This window comes from Nipponia nippon, unplaced genomic scaffold (genome assembly GCF_047370975.1).
Source record: "Nipponia nippon isolate SJK-2023a ecotype South Korea unplaced genomic scaffold, ASM4737097v1 scaffold_3, whole genome shotgun sequence".
Lineage (NCBI taxonomy): Eukaryota > Metazoa > Chordata > Aves > Pelecaniformes > Threskiornithidae > Nipponia > Nipponia nippon.
The window spans coordinates 43,142,331-43,159,327 of record NW_028262347.1 but is presented as its reverse complement, the minus strand read 5'-3'; the positions used below and the strand labels follow the sequence as shown (position 1 = coordinate 43,159,327).

At 44.4% G+C, this 16,997-nt stretch overlaps 1 protein-coding gene across 1 annotated transcript in view; it reads right to left on the bottom strand.

Moving 5' to 3' along the window:
- NAV3 (neuron navigator 3) overlaps positions 1–10,705 on the bottom strand; it is a 554,479-nt gene extending 543,774 nt beyond the window's left edge. Inside the window, exon 1 of the mRNA XM_087765091.1 lies at positions 10,454–10,705. The gene's annotated coding sequence lies outside the window, so the exon portion shown is untranslated. The remainder of the gene's footprint in view (positions 1–10,453) is intronic.
- Positions 10,706–16,997: the final 6,292 nt, after the last annotated feature.

The window sequence follows — 16,997 nt, the reverse complement described above, 5'->3', positions numbered from 1 at the left end:
TCAAGATCAGTAATTTTTGTTATTTCCAAAGGCTTCTTCAGATATCTTTCTCTTAAAAAAATAAAAAGACTTCCCATGGTGATAAACTCAATAGAAGCAACCAGAACAGAAGTATGCCTGGTAGAACCACCTGGATTTAGTTGTGAAAGTGGCCCGTCAAACCTGGATCAGCGTAGTGCTTCCTTCTTCAGTCTGGCAACAGATAATAGTGGCAATAGGTTCCAGAGACTAATTTGGCTCTTTCCCTTATTTCAGTGGGTTATTGACTCTGAAAGAGGTTGATGAAACACAAATTCAAAGCTGTTAACTACTTTCCTATTCAACATTTAAACCACCAGTTAGCCACTGTTTTATCCAGGATGGTTACCTACCTTTCTAAGACAGGTTCCAAACAATAAATTAAAAATGAAAAAGCAAACCAAAGAAATGCCCCAAATGGCCACAGAGTCTGACCGTTTTCCAGAATTTCCCAGGTAGTCAGCCAGAAGTGCCCAAATGAGTTACTTGACACCCACAAGATAACTTAAGGAACTTTGTTTTCTACCCGCAATGATGTGAACTATTTGCAAGATGCTATGCAAGAGAAAGATATGCAATGGTATAGATCCACAAAGATCTCTTACAAAAGAGGTATTTATAAATTCCCCCCCAAATGAAAATAAGATCAAATGTATTCAAGCTTAGTGTTCTATCAAAGTACACAAAATGAATAACAAGGGAACGGGTTAGTAAGTAGCAAGAATTCTTAATTGATTCCTCTATGGATGAGATCACAGAAAATTATCTTACAGCCAACCTACTGCAAATGAAATAAATTTATGTTTGGTTTCTAATGTAATATACCTTTTAAAAGCAAATTACAGAGCTTTAGTAAAAACTGATTCAGTGTTAAAGTCAGTGTTTAAAAAATGACTCTTGCAGCTACAGAGACATAACAAAATGACCATGAGGACACAAGCATCATTTCAATCACACTGCAGAAAATGTGGATTTAAATGTCACCAGTACGCAGCCATCTAGACTAATAGTTCATCTATGTCAAGCTCAAGTTACCACTTGAGTCTTTTTTAGTGCCACTATCACATTCAAGACTTCCACAACACTTTGCCATTTACCAGCAAAATCTAGTCCAAGAGTGACGCAGATTGCCATTTTGCCTTCATCTGTTTATTAATAAAATGTGATAGAAAACTACATGAATCAAAGAGCATGTACATTTCTCATACTACGCCTATAGTAAGTCAAGTTACAGAAGTCCTTTCATTGAACTCCGTTTAGCTACTTATTAAAAACTAACTAAAAGGTCTTTTCAGTTCAGCATGTGCCAAAAAGGAGCACTTAGTGATTTGTGTAGTAGAGTTCGGTTCTCCCTTGTCTCTGCACTAGAGTAAGAGAGAGGTTAGGCTGTAGGTAGGGCATGTAACCCAAAGAAAGATGGTCAAGAGCACTGCTGATCCTTCATATTGGCAGGAGTGCTGTGAGGAAGGTGAAATTACTCAGGTGGAAGCAATGTTCATAAAATTATATATGCCATGTGTTATCAGTCCTTAACTCTTGACAATAAAACCAAGAATTTGGCCCTGAATGAAAAAATGAAAATTTTATCCAGAAACAAATAATTTTCCTGCTCTATCTCCCCTTCTTCTAAACAAAAAAAAATCCCTAAGTAAAATATTTTGGTCTTCCAGTGTTCCAATCACCCTCTCAGGTTTTCCTTTTCTCAACAGTGTTGAAACATAAATAAATTTCCAAAAATTCAAAGAGACATTTCAATGTTCAGAATCAGGAGAGCTTTATTTAATCAGCCTAGCTTCAACTGCATTCATACCTGCTGACAAGGTCTTAGTTTTGACCTTCTTTGTTGCTTGTCCTTTATATTTTTTGAAGAACTTTTCTCATTTTAGGAAAGATGGCGTTTGCTGGACAAAAGCAAGAAAGGGGGAAAAAACCACTTTGTTATTGTGTTTCTGTGAAACCTATTTGCAGAACTTTGTAAGATAAAGAGAAAAAGAAGAAGCACCCACACCAAATACAGGCAGTAAATGGGAATTTTGGATATTTCAGAGAATCATCAAAGGATGTTCCATTGAGTCACCAGAGCTGCGACTTGGAATGTCGTGCCATGACTCCCTGCTGCCATCTCATCAACATGCAGGCATGGAAGATGTACTTATGTTCAAAGACCATCAAACAGGCAACAACGGCGGTGAAAGAGGATGGGACTGGAGTTAAAGCTAAAAGCTATTAAATATTTTAGAAACATAGAATCATAGAATAGTTTGGGTTGGAAGGGACCTTTAAAGGTCATCTAGTCCAACCCTCCATGCAATAAGCAGGGACATCTACAACTAGATCAGGTTGCGCAGAGCCCCGTCCAACCTGACCTTGAATGTTTCCAGGGATGGGGCATCTACCATCTCTCTGAGTAACCTGTTCCAGTGTTTCACCAACATCATTGTAAAAAATGTCTTCCTAATATCTTGTCTAAATCCACCCTCTTTTAGTTTAAAACCATTACCCCTTGTCCTATCGCAACAGCCCCTGCTAAAAAGTTTGTCCCCATCTTTCTTATAAGCCCCCTTTAAGTACTGAAAGGCTGCAATAAGGTCTCCCTGGAGCCTTTTCTTCTCCTGGCTGAACAACCCCAGCTCTCTCAGCCTTTCTTCATAGGAGAGGTGTTCCAACCCTCCAATCATTTTTGTGGCCCTTCTCTGGACCTGCTCCAGCAGGTCCATGTCTTCCCTGTGCTGAGGATCCCAGAGCTGGGCGCAGTACTGCAGGTGAGGTCTCACCAGAGCAGAGGAGAGGGGCAGAATCACCGCCCTCGACCTGCTGGCCACGCTTCTTGTGATGCAGCCCAGGATACGGTTGGCTTTCTGGGCTGTGAGAGCACATCGCTGGCTTATGTCCAGCTTTTCATCCACCAATATCCCCAAGTCCTTCTCTGCAGGCAGGGCTGCACTCAATCCCTTTGTCCCCCATGCTGTATTGATACCAGGGGTTGCCCCAACCCAGGTGCAGGACTTTGCACTTGTCCTTGTTGAACCTCATGAGGTTCACATAAGCCCACTTCTCAAGCTTGTCCAGGTGCCTCTGGATGTCATCCCATCCCTCAGGCATGTCAACTGCACCATTCAGCTTGGTGTCATCTACAAACTTGCTGAGGGTGCGCTCGATCCCACTATGTCGCTGATGAAGCTATTAAACAGTACTGGTCCCAGTATGGACCCCTGAGGGACACCACTCGTCACTGATCGCCATCTGCACATTGAGCCATTGACCACTACCCTCTGGATGCGACCATCCAGCCAATTCCTCATCCACCAACCAGTCCACTCATCAAATCTGTATCTCACCAATTTAGAGAGAAGGATGCTGTGGGGGACCATGTCAAAGGCCTTACAGAAGCCCAGACAGATGACATTCGTAGCTCCTCCCTTGTCCACTGATGTAGTCACTCCATCACAGAAGGCCACTAGGTTGGTCAGGCAGGACTTGGCCTTGGTGAAGCCATGCTGGCTGTCTCGAATCAACCCCCTGTCCTGCACATGCCTTAGCATAGCTTCTAGGAGGATTAGTGTTGGGCAGAGGGAGGAAGGAAAAAAAGCTAAACAGCCCTTGCTTTTATTTAGAAGTCATTCTTGATCTGGGCACTGTATTCTGCAAACAATAAAAATCTCAGTAGGGTGGTTTTAAACTGGTGTCTGACCACTTGTGACTGTTTATTTCTACCCAGCTCTCCAGCTTGAAACTTGCTTATCAATGCAGAGCTTCTTTGCCTCATTGCTGAAATTATCTCCAATGCACTGCCAAAATAATGACAATATGTTGTGACAGTCTGTGGAGGTTTGCCTTCATTACCTCTGCATCACGGTGACACAGAACCACCGGACTGCTTTGATACTCAAAAGAAAGGACAACAGGTTACATAAACAGTGTTTTCTAGCAACAGAATAAAAACAAATTCCTCTCAGACCCTCCAAAGTAATGGCCTAGTTCACTTATTACTGCTCCAGAATGAATTACTATTAGGTTTTTTTTCCTTAAAATTGCCCCCCCCCCCTTCATAAGCAGCCTGCATCCCAAAACAAGAACTTTGAAAATGCACTGTGCATCAGTGCTGATGTTGTATACTCCACTTTCCTTCACTTCTATTCAGTCTTACTGTGGCAACTCCTACATGCAAGGTTACCCCCTTCTTATATTCTTCAGAATTATATTTTTCAGCTTCCTCAGAGGTATCTTAAAGAAATCATTCCCCAAAACATATGAGCTCTACAGGAGTTTGTATCTGTGACATGCAGATAAAGCTTTGAAATTAAATAATAGTGATTTTACTGGAGTCTTATATTGCCTAATAGTTTGTAGGGTAACTCGGTGTCTTATGCACGTTGAAATGCTTTTAAGTAACTAAAGCAATTCTCCAGTGTATGTTCCAAGATATATCGACTCTTGCTTTAACTATTTTGGCGGTTTGGATGACTAATCAGCTTTGTCTGTTGCAAGTTAAGACTTTCTGTAAGGATATTTGGATTTGCTACTTCCAGGAGAGCAATGCTGCCTGAATTTGCAGTGTCCTTAAATAGATCATAGCAACCCTTATCTTCTTAGGTTCTTCTGTAAATTCATCAGCTGTTCAGCTGTTCCTTCAACAATTTTTAACTGCTGGTTTGTCAAGGTTATTTTAAATATTGCCAATTTAATGTACTAATTTTTATGGCTTAATAACAATGCATTAGGACACAGTCCAAAGACCAAAGATGAAAGTTTTATAGTCCAGATGGAGTTTTACCATAAAACCTGTTCATCTGCAGTAAACAGAATTTTTCATAATGAACTATTAGACAATTTTCTTTTTGACATGGTCTTCCAAATTGCCATGTTACCTAGGATTGGTTTTCCGACTAACTTCACGTTACATAAAACGGAGGCAGACATGGACCTCTATTTAAAAGCCAAGTGGAACTGAGCCTACTGGCCAAAAAAACCTACATGTTACATATACGCTTGAGAAAAAGTAACATTTCACTGTATGAGGTAATTGACATCATTGTGAAATATAGCAAAATATGAGCAAAACAGAACCCTCAATACAGTAGTTACTCCGGAAAAAAGGTAATTGCACCACAATTTCAGATTTTTAACTGTAAACTTGATTAATGACTCCTTTATAGATTGCACCATCTTCCTTGTGGAAGCGATTTCTTCCCAAACCTAAAACAGTGATTCTTCTAGACTTCAGCAAACCATTTTGTTTCAAACAGCATCCATCATCTTGCCAATGAAAATGTCAATAGCACAGAGAGAAGCAGTGCATTTATCTAATTTTTCCACGTAGAAGGTATATATGTAATAAATCTAATATGAAAAATATCTCATGTTGTTTTTATGACATGTAAACACATTTGATATATTTTCCCTCCAAATCAAATTATTTAGAATACTGCAAGATATGTCACTTAAAAGGACTCTAGGATTATGTGTTATTCCTCTACAAGCATGGTTCCAAATATTAAAAAAATCTCATGTTTTCTATTTGTCACTGACAGAAGATTCATTAAAATCTGGTAAAACAACAACTGCTTCTATTTCTGTCAGCTCTCAGTCAAACATTCTTTCTTATGATATGATCTTAATAGTTCTTAGGCTTTTTTTAACTTTATGCAAATGTTTGTCTAGTTCAGTATAAATCTTCACTTTCTTTACTAACACTATTACTTCACCAGCTTTCAGTTACTACTCAATTATTTTCAATGTTTCCACCTAAAAGGTAACATCAATGGGCTACTCTCCAAGCACCAACTGAACCACTTCTGTTTCAAATTCCAGCTTAGCACCCACTGCTGCAGTACAAGTAAACCAACCAGTGATGACTATAGTGTGATATAACAGAATACAATTATTATTTTTTAAATTAAGTTCAGAGATGGAAAGTCATCAACATATCAGTAGACATAATGGCATGACCTTATTTTTCTTACTCACATTCCCCTTCTGTCTCTTGGAATTAGTCTAGAAGGACATTGCTGTCTCATTTGAAACAGGTCTACTGACAGAAGTGTCTGGATGTGGAATACATTTCCTCTCCGGAGCCATGAGTCTGAGTGAGTTCTCTAGGCTCCACTTAAACACAAATACTGTGAGCCAGCCACTGCAGTAAGTGACATTTACTGGCCTATTCCTGAAAGACCTGAAGACCTTCTCCTTCCACAGACATTAACAGAGCTAAAGCTCATCAGGCCTCAGGATCAGCTGGCTCCATTTTGCACAAATCCCTGGAAGAAGCCACTTTTGAGTACATTTTCCCAATTTGCACGTACATAGTTACGTAGAAGGGAGTGTTAGTGCTTGCACTATCCAACACTGAGCTCCTCAGAGGACACCTGATTTGTGTGCAGACAACTGCGTGAATCAGTGCTCCAAGTAGACAGTGAGGACCGAGAAGCTCTGACAGAAGGGCTGGCTTTTTAAATGCTTCTGCCCTGCACAGGGTTTCTGTGATGCCTTGAGATAGTTCAGCTCCAGAGGACTGGAAGCTCAGGGCACCAGGACCAGTGAGCCTTGGGGGATGCTCAGAGAAGGGACTCAAAGCCAAATCCTGGTCCACTGATGTCCAGTTGAGAAGAGAGGACAGCTCACACTCCCATTACCTTATCTGTCTTTGTTGGGTTAACAGAAGACAGGTGTCACATTTGTCACTCAATTAAATTCTAAATATAGATGGGAAAGTGGGAAAAAACAACTGAGTAATTTTCAAGGATAGAAAAGAAACATTAAAGAAGATTAAAAGCAAAACATACAACAATTATCATTACATATTACATCTTTCTACAAAATGTTTCTGCAAGGAAGTTTTACCATAGTATTTCTTATAACGATTGTCAGGCAAACACTGAGCATGTGGGTAAGGCTCTGATTTTACACCAACAAAATCCCAAGTATTTTAATGGAAAGCATAGTGTTGGACCCTTGCAATGTATATTATACTGACTAGCATAAGCTGGTTGCAGAACATAATCAAAAACACAGTAGTATTTTTGCCCCCAACTCGCTTGTTTCTCTGACATTATACATGAAAGTTTATCTTAAAGAGATGGGACCCAGTTCTCAGAAGCCAGCATCCATCTGTGGCAACAACTTTCCATCCATACACTTATCTTTGCAGTAATAACTGATCTACATATAAACAAACCAGTTCTGTACATGCAAATTCTAACAGCTCTCAGGCAGATTGCTTCGTCAACACGTGCAGGCGATACCACAGGCGGCTAGTACAAAAAAATGCACGTGCATCCGTGCAAGTCAGATTCCCTGTTGGAAAAACGGCTACACATCTCCCAGCCATACACCTCTGATCCATCTCAAAGTGGAGCTTTACTGCAAAATTTAGCACGAATTAGATAACACTTCTCTAAGAAAATGAGAAATTCTGTATTATTACATCCCTGCGCTACCAATCAAATGTAATGAATTTTTGATCTTCTGTAGTATAAACCATATTAATGCTAGCCATCAAAAGCAAACATTCGCAGACTCCGAAATACAGCTGTAAATATTCTTGCCCAGGGTGCTGATCTTGGTGGCAATTTCTGGCATTGATTCCTCTCTACTTTTCCTAAGTCCATACCGGTCAAATCTGGGTGAAACAATAGCTTTATGAAGGATTCTGTCAGTTCCTGTGAATTATTGCAGCTAGCTGCTCAAGCGACGTAAAGCTGACATTATTTTTACAATTCTCTCAAGCTGAAATTTAAACTACTTTCAGCTATTCTCTTGTAGTATTTTTAATTGGATCAATATCATTCAGCCATTTTGAAAACTGTTATGACACACATAAACTAATACATACATACAGGAACATACTCTTTAATATAGGAGAATAAAGGTTATGCTGCAATACTTTTTTATATACATGTAACATTAAAGTGTTTATTAGAGGAGCCCAAGAGGGCTATAGGTTCCCTCATTGTACTGTAAGTGTTTCGTATGGGATGCACGTTCCCTGCGAGGTAACAGCCACGCATCTGCACTTTAATCCATACTGTGAGTGACGGTGACCCCTCCTCACAACGCACTGCAACGTTCACTGGTGAAAATGCCCTATGGCTGCTCTGAATCTGGCCCCCTGAAGTCACATTACCATAGGGGTTTTTGATTTTAACTGTGGGAGTCCAGGCTAGATAGAATGTGAACTCAGGCAAGTGAGTATATTAAAAGGTTCCTCAATTCTCAGATCTGATTTCTGTTCATATTTAAAGCCCACAGTAGGGGAAAGAGGAAAGATTATTTTTTTTTCCTTGCAGCACTTCAGAGTCAATACATTTACCAAGATACGATCTGAATTCCATTCTGATTTGCAGAATGGTTAGCTAATTGGCAGGCACATACAATTTAAGAACTAGATTTCGTAGATTAAACTCATTACTTCAAGCTTTTTATGTTCAACTCCAAGTCCCCGCATAACCTCTTCCCCTGCCGATTATCTGCCCTGCTCCCTTTTCACGTCGCATTCCCCCGCTTCGGCGCTGTATCTGTCTCCTTCTCCAGGAAAGGTTGCCTCACCTGCCCCCGGTGCCTCCTCCTGTCCAGGCTCCCTCTCTCGCAGCCCGGGCTCCTCATACTGCTGCCACCGAAGGCTCAACCCGAGGGTTACGGCGGTCCTCCCTGAGCCACCAGCACCTCTGCACAAATTACTTGTCTCACTGAACTGTTACATTTCCAGGAATGAAGCTAGTTATTAGGCGGCAGCAGAGCTGGTTGTTGATCTGCGTTACCCTCCAGCTGACTGCCTTTTTAGCATGCACGATCTTCAGGCCACAGACTACGCCTTTCTTTTGTGTCTGGAAAGCCTGTAGCAGTTGCTGGGCACTAGGAACAAACCAACCTTTGTATCGGGAGCCACAAAAACTCTTCTCACCTAAGGGGACTGCGATCCTCGTCCACCTTGACTAAACAAAAAAATTAAAAAAAGGTCCGGGAATGTTTTAGGATGGGTAATCTTCTCCAAAGCAAGGCTGGTTTCCTATGTTAACTGTATGCTTACTATTTACACTGAAAATAAAGCTCATCAAAAGATTGAAGTTGCCTTTACTTTGAAAGGAATACGTCATCTTCAAATATGCAAAGCAGGTTTAACGTTGATAACCCAAGAGTTACTGACCTTGTATTTCAGCTGTTCTCAGTGTGCACTTTGGCTTTTTCTGTAATAAGATCATCTTACTACCAGATGATTATTGATCACTTATGACAGAAACAAAAAGCCTTGACCAGACTCATCTATTCATTGCGCTCAGTGCAAACCGATATAAAAAATGACAAACACCCCCCCCCCCCCCCCCAAACTGAGTCACGGTCGAAAACACCATCTAGGGATGAAACCCAGAGGGCTAGGGAAGCCAGCAAGCAAGAGTAAGTTTTAGCAGAGACCTGCTTGGTGAACGACTACCACCTGGTAATAGCAACGGCGCTACCAGCCGAGTATGACAAAAATCGAAGTCCTCGCCACCTAACCCAAACCTGCCAGGGCCCTGCCCGCGCAGCCCACCTGGGTGGGGGAGACAGCGGGGTATGGCAGGGTGAGGAGGCTGTGGAGCAGGGCTGGGGCTGGGGAGCAGCTCAGGACCCACAGGGCCATCAGCGCCGTTGCCAACCCAACGCCAAGGCAGCGGCAAGAAGATGCGCCCCCTCATCCTCAACTTCTCCGGACGGGCCCAGGTGGGTGGGCAAGGAGCGGGTCATGGAGGGAGAAGCTTCTAGACTAACCTGCTCACAGGTTTCCACGATGTGCTTCTCCGCCCGGCGGGGGCCAGACCGCGGCACCCAGCCGGAGGATGCTTTGGGCTACTCTGCCCCTCTCCTCTCCGACGCGACGGTGAGGGCTGGTCCCTGCCCGCCCCAGCGGGGGCTGCGAGGGGCTGCGGGGCGCTCCGGGCGGGGGCACGGCCGGGGGCAGGGCAAGTGCGGAGATGCGGCGGGTACCGGCCGCGCTGGGAACGGGCGGGCGGGTGGCTGCGTCCTCGCTCGCCGCAGATTTTAAGGTAAAGTGTGTGCGATTTCTCACCCTCACAAAAGGGAGGAGGAAGGAAAGATGATCAAGGAAACAAACCAGGCAGGGCAGGGATGGGGGGGGGGGGGGGGGAGAAGAAAAGGAGGGAGAAACAAAGGGAAGAATAAAACCCTCTCTGGGAACAAGCAAACAAAGAGGGTAAGAGGAGCTCGGCGGTCTCCCCGGGGGGTAACCCCCCGCCGGGCTCCCCGGCCCCGCGGCACCCCGCCCCGACGTACCGCCCCCCGGCAGCCGGAGGGGCTGCGGCCGCGGCCCCGGCCCCAGCCCCGGGCTGCCGCCCCCGGCCGCGCACGGCGGAGCCCCGCGGGCAGGACCCTGCGCCTCGCCGCTGTCGCGCAGGGAAGTTCGGCGGCGCGGAAATACCCCCGCGGGGTCGGGGCACCTTACCTGCCGGCTGGCACTCCTCGGGGAGCGGGGGGGGAGAAGCGGAAAAAAAAATGGGGGGGAAAAAACACCCCAATAATAATAAAGCCACCCCAGTTTCCGAAATTGCACCGCTCGATCAGGTTACTATGGAAATCATCGCGAGGAGGCCAAAAAAAAAGCCAGAAGCCACCCTCATCCTCTCCGCCTCCGGCAGGGACCGCGGCGCCGGCAGCCGCTGCCTCCCCGGGCGCAGGGCTGCGCTCCCCCCCGCCGGCCGCCGGCTCCTCTCCGCCGCCGCGCACCGGCAGCCGGCCCCGGCCCCAGCCCCGCGCCGCGCCGCCAGCGGTGCTGCCCCCCGCCGCACAGCTGGAATTTAAAGGGGCCGTGCTCACCGGGCGCCGCTGCCCCCGCCGCCGAGGGCCGGCTGGGTGTGCCTTTTTAACCAAAAGTTTCCCGCGGGGGCCAGGCGGGGATGCGCTGAAATAGGGGCATCGGCAGGGGCACACGGGGGAAAGGGAGCAAAGTATTTGCTGTGCGTAGCCCTGGGCGTTCCGAATTAATATATGCGTAACAGCAGGATCCAAAGGCCTCAACAGGGCTCAGTTGCAATGAGCGCTGTACGCAGACATGGATAAGAAGAGGCAGCCCCGGCCTCTGAGAGCTGGTAATGTAAGCGGGGAGGACAGACAAAAGGCAAGAAAGGGTACAAAATGCACGAAGGGGGGATGAAAACTTCCTAAAACCCCGGCCCCCCCCCCCACCTCCAGCCCGGCACCTATAATTTTTAGCTGCAATTAAAAGACTCAAAAAAGACAACAAACAGTTCTGAAACAGCTCATCCTCCCTGCGCTCCTTTACCGATAATCTGAAGTGCTTGTCAAGCCCCACCAGTCCTGACAAGTGAGCTTGGCCTGCAGAAATCCCTAGCAGCCCGGAGGCTGGAAGCTGGACTCATTTGAAGCCGAACCGTGACCACGGACAGAGCTGTGCCAACAGCTGCCGCTCACAGGCACAAGTGGACTTTGGCTTGAGTGGGTGGACAGAGCGTGGCAGGCGCTGCCACCACTTCGCTCTGCCCTACTGAGTCTCCACCCTCGCCCCTCACGTGCTGCTCTGCTCTCTCCCACTCGTGTGGGAGCTGCCTCCCACCAGAAGCCCCCTCTCTGCTCGAGCACTGTCAGGTCTGCAGCTGATTCAGGATCTACTACCAAAGGGCTAGTTTTTGCCCACATAAAATACATTCCACAAGTTTCTGCTGATGAGGGACGGGGCTGTCCCAGCTCTGAAAAATGTCTGCCTGCAGAGCACAGGGGAACCCCATCTTTGCTCTGTTGTTGCAGACTAACACCCTATGTGCTCCAGCTCCCAAGAAGGGGAAATGTGGAGAAAAAAGTCTTCAGATGTTTGCCCTAAACACCTATGAAGAAAAGGAGCCCTATGCTATCACAGGCGAAAGGAATGCAAGAGTGGGAGGGAGAGAAGAAAAAGACCAGTGAGTAACATCCAGGTCCAAAAGCTTCTGGATACCTCCCCTGGAGTAAAAATGTGAATTTCTTCTCTCTGTTCTTCCTGTAAGAGCTAGAGGAGGAAGAACACTTTACAAGTGGTAGGTTTAGGGAAGATGATTTGCAGTTAGTGGCCCCCATGACACCTGCGGGTCTTTGAAAAAACCTTCTTCTTCCAGACTGTCAGCCAGTTAGGCCTCACAGCTCTTTTTTTGCACAAATATTCAGCACTGCTGGTTGGCGTAGCTGTGGCTGAAACTGTACTTTCCAAGCAGATCCTAAATTGTTCATGGGGTTTGAGGTGAGGGAATTAGCTACTGGAGCCGTGTTTGGATGCAGGAGGAAAAAAAAACAAACAAAAGAAACAAAAAACCTCTCCTACTGAGCTGTGTGGTATTTCCCCGTTCCAAATAATTCCTGGCATTTCAGCTAACCATTTCTATTTTAAAAAGCGAGAGGCGTAAAAAATACGGCAGCTAGCAGCCTAGTGAGAGCTTAGTGTTAAGAAATAAGAAAGGCTATTTAAAAAGGCTGACCAAAAGGCAGGAATTGACAGCCACATTGCCCGGGAGCCCAGCTTTCCAAATACCACCATAACTTGCAATATTCCTACCAGAATAAAACAGGATGGATTTTGACCTTAGTTTACAAAACACAGTAAAACATAATAGGATGTCTGAGGCTGCCTTTTCTTAAAGGTGCGGGACAAGTGGGAGGCCGAATAGCTTAAAATTAGAATAACGAAGTGATAGATCCATGAGAGAAGATCCCAGGTGACAGACATCTTTCAGAAAAGACAATCCCAGGAGTGGGTAACTCGGAGGTGATTTCTTTCAGCGCGTGGAAGACACAGAGCAGCGAGGTATCCAGGCAGTCTCTATGCTGCAAGACTTCTCCCTGAAAGGTTAATTGGGTTAGAGGTGTAATTTTTATCCAGCGGAGATGTGCCAGCAGAGGCCTTTAATGTAGATGCAGTTCATATTGACAGAACTATGGTTTTGCTCGCATAACATTTTTCACCGTGGTGTGGAGTAATTTCATTACGCCAGTACGAAGATCAGACCTGGTGGTCCAGCCGCATCTGCTCAGCCACTCTGTCAGTGCAGCGCGCTGAGCCCCTATACCAAAACAGCATGCACAAGGCTCCCATCTCCTTTTCGCTGACGACTAATCTATGATTGCTGTTTTTCCAGAAGATGTTTTGCAGATGGATAGCATATTTTACTGTTTCTTAGGCTCAACCTCTCTGTCTTAACCTCCAAGCAGTTTTAGGAGCCTGTGTCTGATGGTGCAGCAGTAACCAGTCCTCTAGGAAGTGATATTCCAGAGCAGAGAAAGTATCTTGAAATAGTTTACGTATTAGCAAGGATTTTCTGTAATGACTTTCACAGTTTTGCAGAGAAAATATCTAGTTAATTGTCTATTTTTCCTTTTATTGCAAAACACATGACTAACAAAGCATGGTGAGGAATGCAAAGGTGATTCTCAGACAGCTTTAGAATAAACTGTATAGTTATACCTTTAATATATAAAACTTCATGGTAGTATATGAGAAGTTTTATTTTAAGTATTCTCAACGTGTCTATGATTAATTTGAAAAGGAAAAAACCCACCTTAGTTACATTGTGATTCTTTTCTATATGAGATATAAACAAGCGTGTTGATGTCATTTGCATGAGATTAAATGTAAATTTATTTCAGTGATATTTAGGATGACTGTGGTGATACAGTAATTTGAAATTGCATTATCTTGTTTTGTGTATTTAAACGCTATCAATTATCTTAGCTAAGATATGCTCATGTAAGTGGAATGACCAAACAATGGCAAGCTTACAAAGGCAAACTAAGATATTATCCCTGTGGACTGTGGACTTTCAGTCCTTTCAAAATTACATCACCTTGTGACATGTGACCTCGCCACAAAGACTAAAGGAGTCTCCTACCAACCATAAAGATTTATACAACGCTGCTGGTCAAATACATTAGCAGCTTTTGTATGCTAAATCCCCATCTCAGACAAAAACCTGTTTATAAGGCTCTGGAGTAGAGTGATAGCAAAAGAGTGTGCTTCTTCATCCCCAAAGTATGCTGTATTAAAAGCAAAAATGTATTGTTACAGCAATATTTAAAAGTTTGAAAACTCCAAACACTAATGTTTCTCTCTAAATGTTAACTCAGCCATGCTGCATATTCTCTGTATTTTCTGGTATAAAATAAAATGCAAAAACCTTTTCTGCTCAACATGGAAAGCACTGTAATCTGATATCACATCACATATTTGCATGTCCAAAAGGAAAATTACAACTGAACCTTTATTTTCTGAAAAAGAATTTAAATTAGAATAATCTGTTGAAGTTCAGGAATTTCACATCGCGCAGGTGAACCTTGAGGGGAGCTCTGTGTCTTCACTCTGCAAAGACACTCAGGCACCAGGATGGCACAAGTAACTGACAGTTACACAGCTCCTTCCAGATCTACAAATACCAGAAGTCCATTGGCACCTTTGTACTTTAATTTTGCATTCCCTCAGATGCCCGCTCTGGCTATTCGTAAGACCCTTTCCTGCCTGCCCACCTTTCCTCAGGCACCGTGACAGCACTCCTTCTCCTGCCACTGTCAGCCGAAAAGCTCCCCTGCGTTTTTCAGTTTGTCGCCTTGCTGAGCCCAGTCCGAGGCCATGCTCCCGATGTCCATGTCCGGGTCCTTCCCTGCCTCAGCAGGAGAAGGACAGCACCGGTGGAAGCTGCCGGGCAGGTGGGACAGCAGGTGGTGGTGGTGCAGAGGGCCACTGCGCTCCGAGGCCACCAGTCTGAGCTCCAGGCTGCACGCCCATGGAACAGTGTGTACAGCAGGAGGAGAAAGCCTGGGTGAAGCTGCACACGCATTGCAAAACCACGGGCACAACATGCTCAGGAGAGGTAACACCCTGAACACATTTCAGGGAAAAGCCCCCCAAAAAAAAGAAAAAAGAAAAAAAAAAAAGAGGTATCTTTCTCAAGAATAGGAAATTCCAGTCTTCATCAGGAGAATGAAAACTAGAGGTTGCTCTGGTTTCTTGATAAGCCATTTCAGATCATCTGTTTGTTGTTTGGATTGTCTTACCCCTCTTTCATTTAAGTGCAGCCACCTGGTAAGCACTGCCCTCTTTCCAGGCTTTGACAGCTTCCTGCTTTCTGCATCACTGCCTCTTTTAGGAGATATTTCTGCATTTTTTTTTCATAAATGAGTAAATGGGGCTTGTTATAAAGTTTTCTGAAACACTATTGGTGTTACAGATATCACTGGTTAGCGGCTGTATTTCCCAAATGAAAGTATGGCCCATTCTTCAGTGTGATACTGGAGTCACCGTCCACTAGTACAGCCACAGCATCTACAAGGACACATATGAACCTGAGGCCAAAGCACTCCTGCTTTCAGGTGGCAGGGACATCTCACTGGAGGCGGTGAGACCTGATAAATGACTTCTACTCTGTTGTTGTGACACCAGGTATGGACAATTCACAAGAATGGGTATTGTGAAAGGGAAGTAGGAGAGAGAAATTGTGTTTTTCATTGAAAAAAAAAAATAGTTGCAATAGTTTCCAGATTCTGTTAGCATATTGATACAGCTTCTGTATTCTGGGGATCTCCTGGCCGTATTGGGATGTCTTATCACCCTCTCTTTTCCAAGATGCCTATAAGATCCATAGTGCTTTTCTTAAGGCTCAAGGAACGATCCCCAAAAGGCTGTAATCCTCACTGGAAGCAAATCCTGTATTTTGATCCCCTGTTTACGTGTACACACATGCATACACACGTGCATCTATGTTAAAAGAAGAATACAAAGTCAAGCACTCTCAAATTAGGAAATGGCACAATTTAAATTGCCTGCCCGTCTTAATTTGGCCATTTATGCCTAGGCATACTCTTAAATGAGCTCATAAGATTCAGTGTACTTGCTGTATGATGCTCACTTAATGAGCATCTCCTCAGTTCTATGTTTTGTCCTAATTACTCACGATATGGTGTTATACTCTGTATATCATGCTCTGTAGGCAAAATTTTTCATTTCTATGCCCCTTGTTAGTGTAGGTGGTAAAACTTCACAAATAAGTAGCAGGTAGGGAGTTACTGAGAGGAAGGCTCCCTCCTTCATTTCCAACACTGACACCACCTTGGAGCAGAGCTACAGCGAAAGGCTGACCTTGCGCTTGGAGCCCTGCGTAGCTGGGATCATTGTGCCCTCTTCCCTGGTAGAGAAGCCATGACCCGGCTGCCAGCCTGTGGAGATGTGAGGTGCTCAGGAGCACGCAGTGAAGACTGAGTCCTCAGAAAGCAGAGATGCTGAAATGCGAGGCATCCCTGCAGCATCTGTGCAAATGTGATTTTTCAAAATCTAAAAGCTTGAGCAAATTTGGAAATGGGTTTTCTCAGTGAAGATGGAGTCTTCAGCGCCCTCACTCTTAGCTGTTAACAGAGAAGGCACTCAGCTGGAACTTATAAAATGACCCAAAGTGGACAGGTTTCTACAGGATGGTGAGGGACGTATCTCTGATTACTTCATTACTAATTTTACCTGCTCTAAAACTGGAGTTATTCAAAGGAAAAAGCACAACAAATTTGAGTACCGGTAAAGCTGCACCTTTTTTTCTGAGTCTCATTTTCATATATAGCCGAATTTTTCAACAATTTTGTTTTTATCATACCGTGGCTGCAAAACAACCAAAATGGTCAGAAATGGGCAATATTAGAAGTGTCTAAAACCAGTCTTTTCACAGGAAAAAGTGGGTGAAACGTTCAGTTCCTTTTATATCAGCAATTGCAATCTGACTCTGAAGAAGGGAAAAGCTCTCCAGTCCCCTGAGCCAAATTCACAGCTTCTTCAACAGCATGCTCGACTCTTTGTATAGTTTAAGCATTTCTAGAAAATTCACTTTCTTAATTTTTGCTGTTTCCGTTAGCCCCAGACCCTGCATGTTTTATACCAGCTGCATTCAACTGAAGGGATACCCAACAGGGGATACAAATTGGCTGCTGAATGGCCCTCTCTGACTCCATGCTGTTACTGTCAACCTCAAATG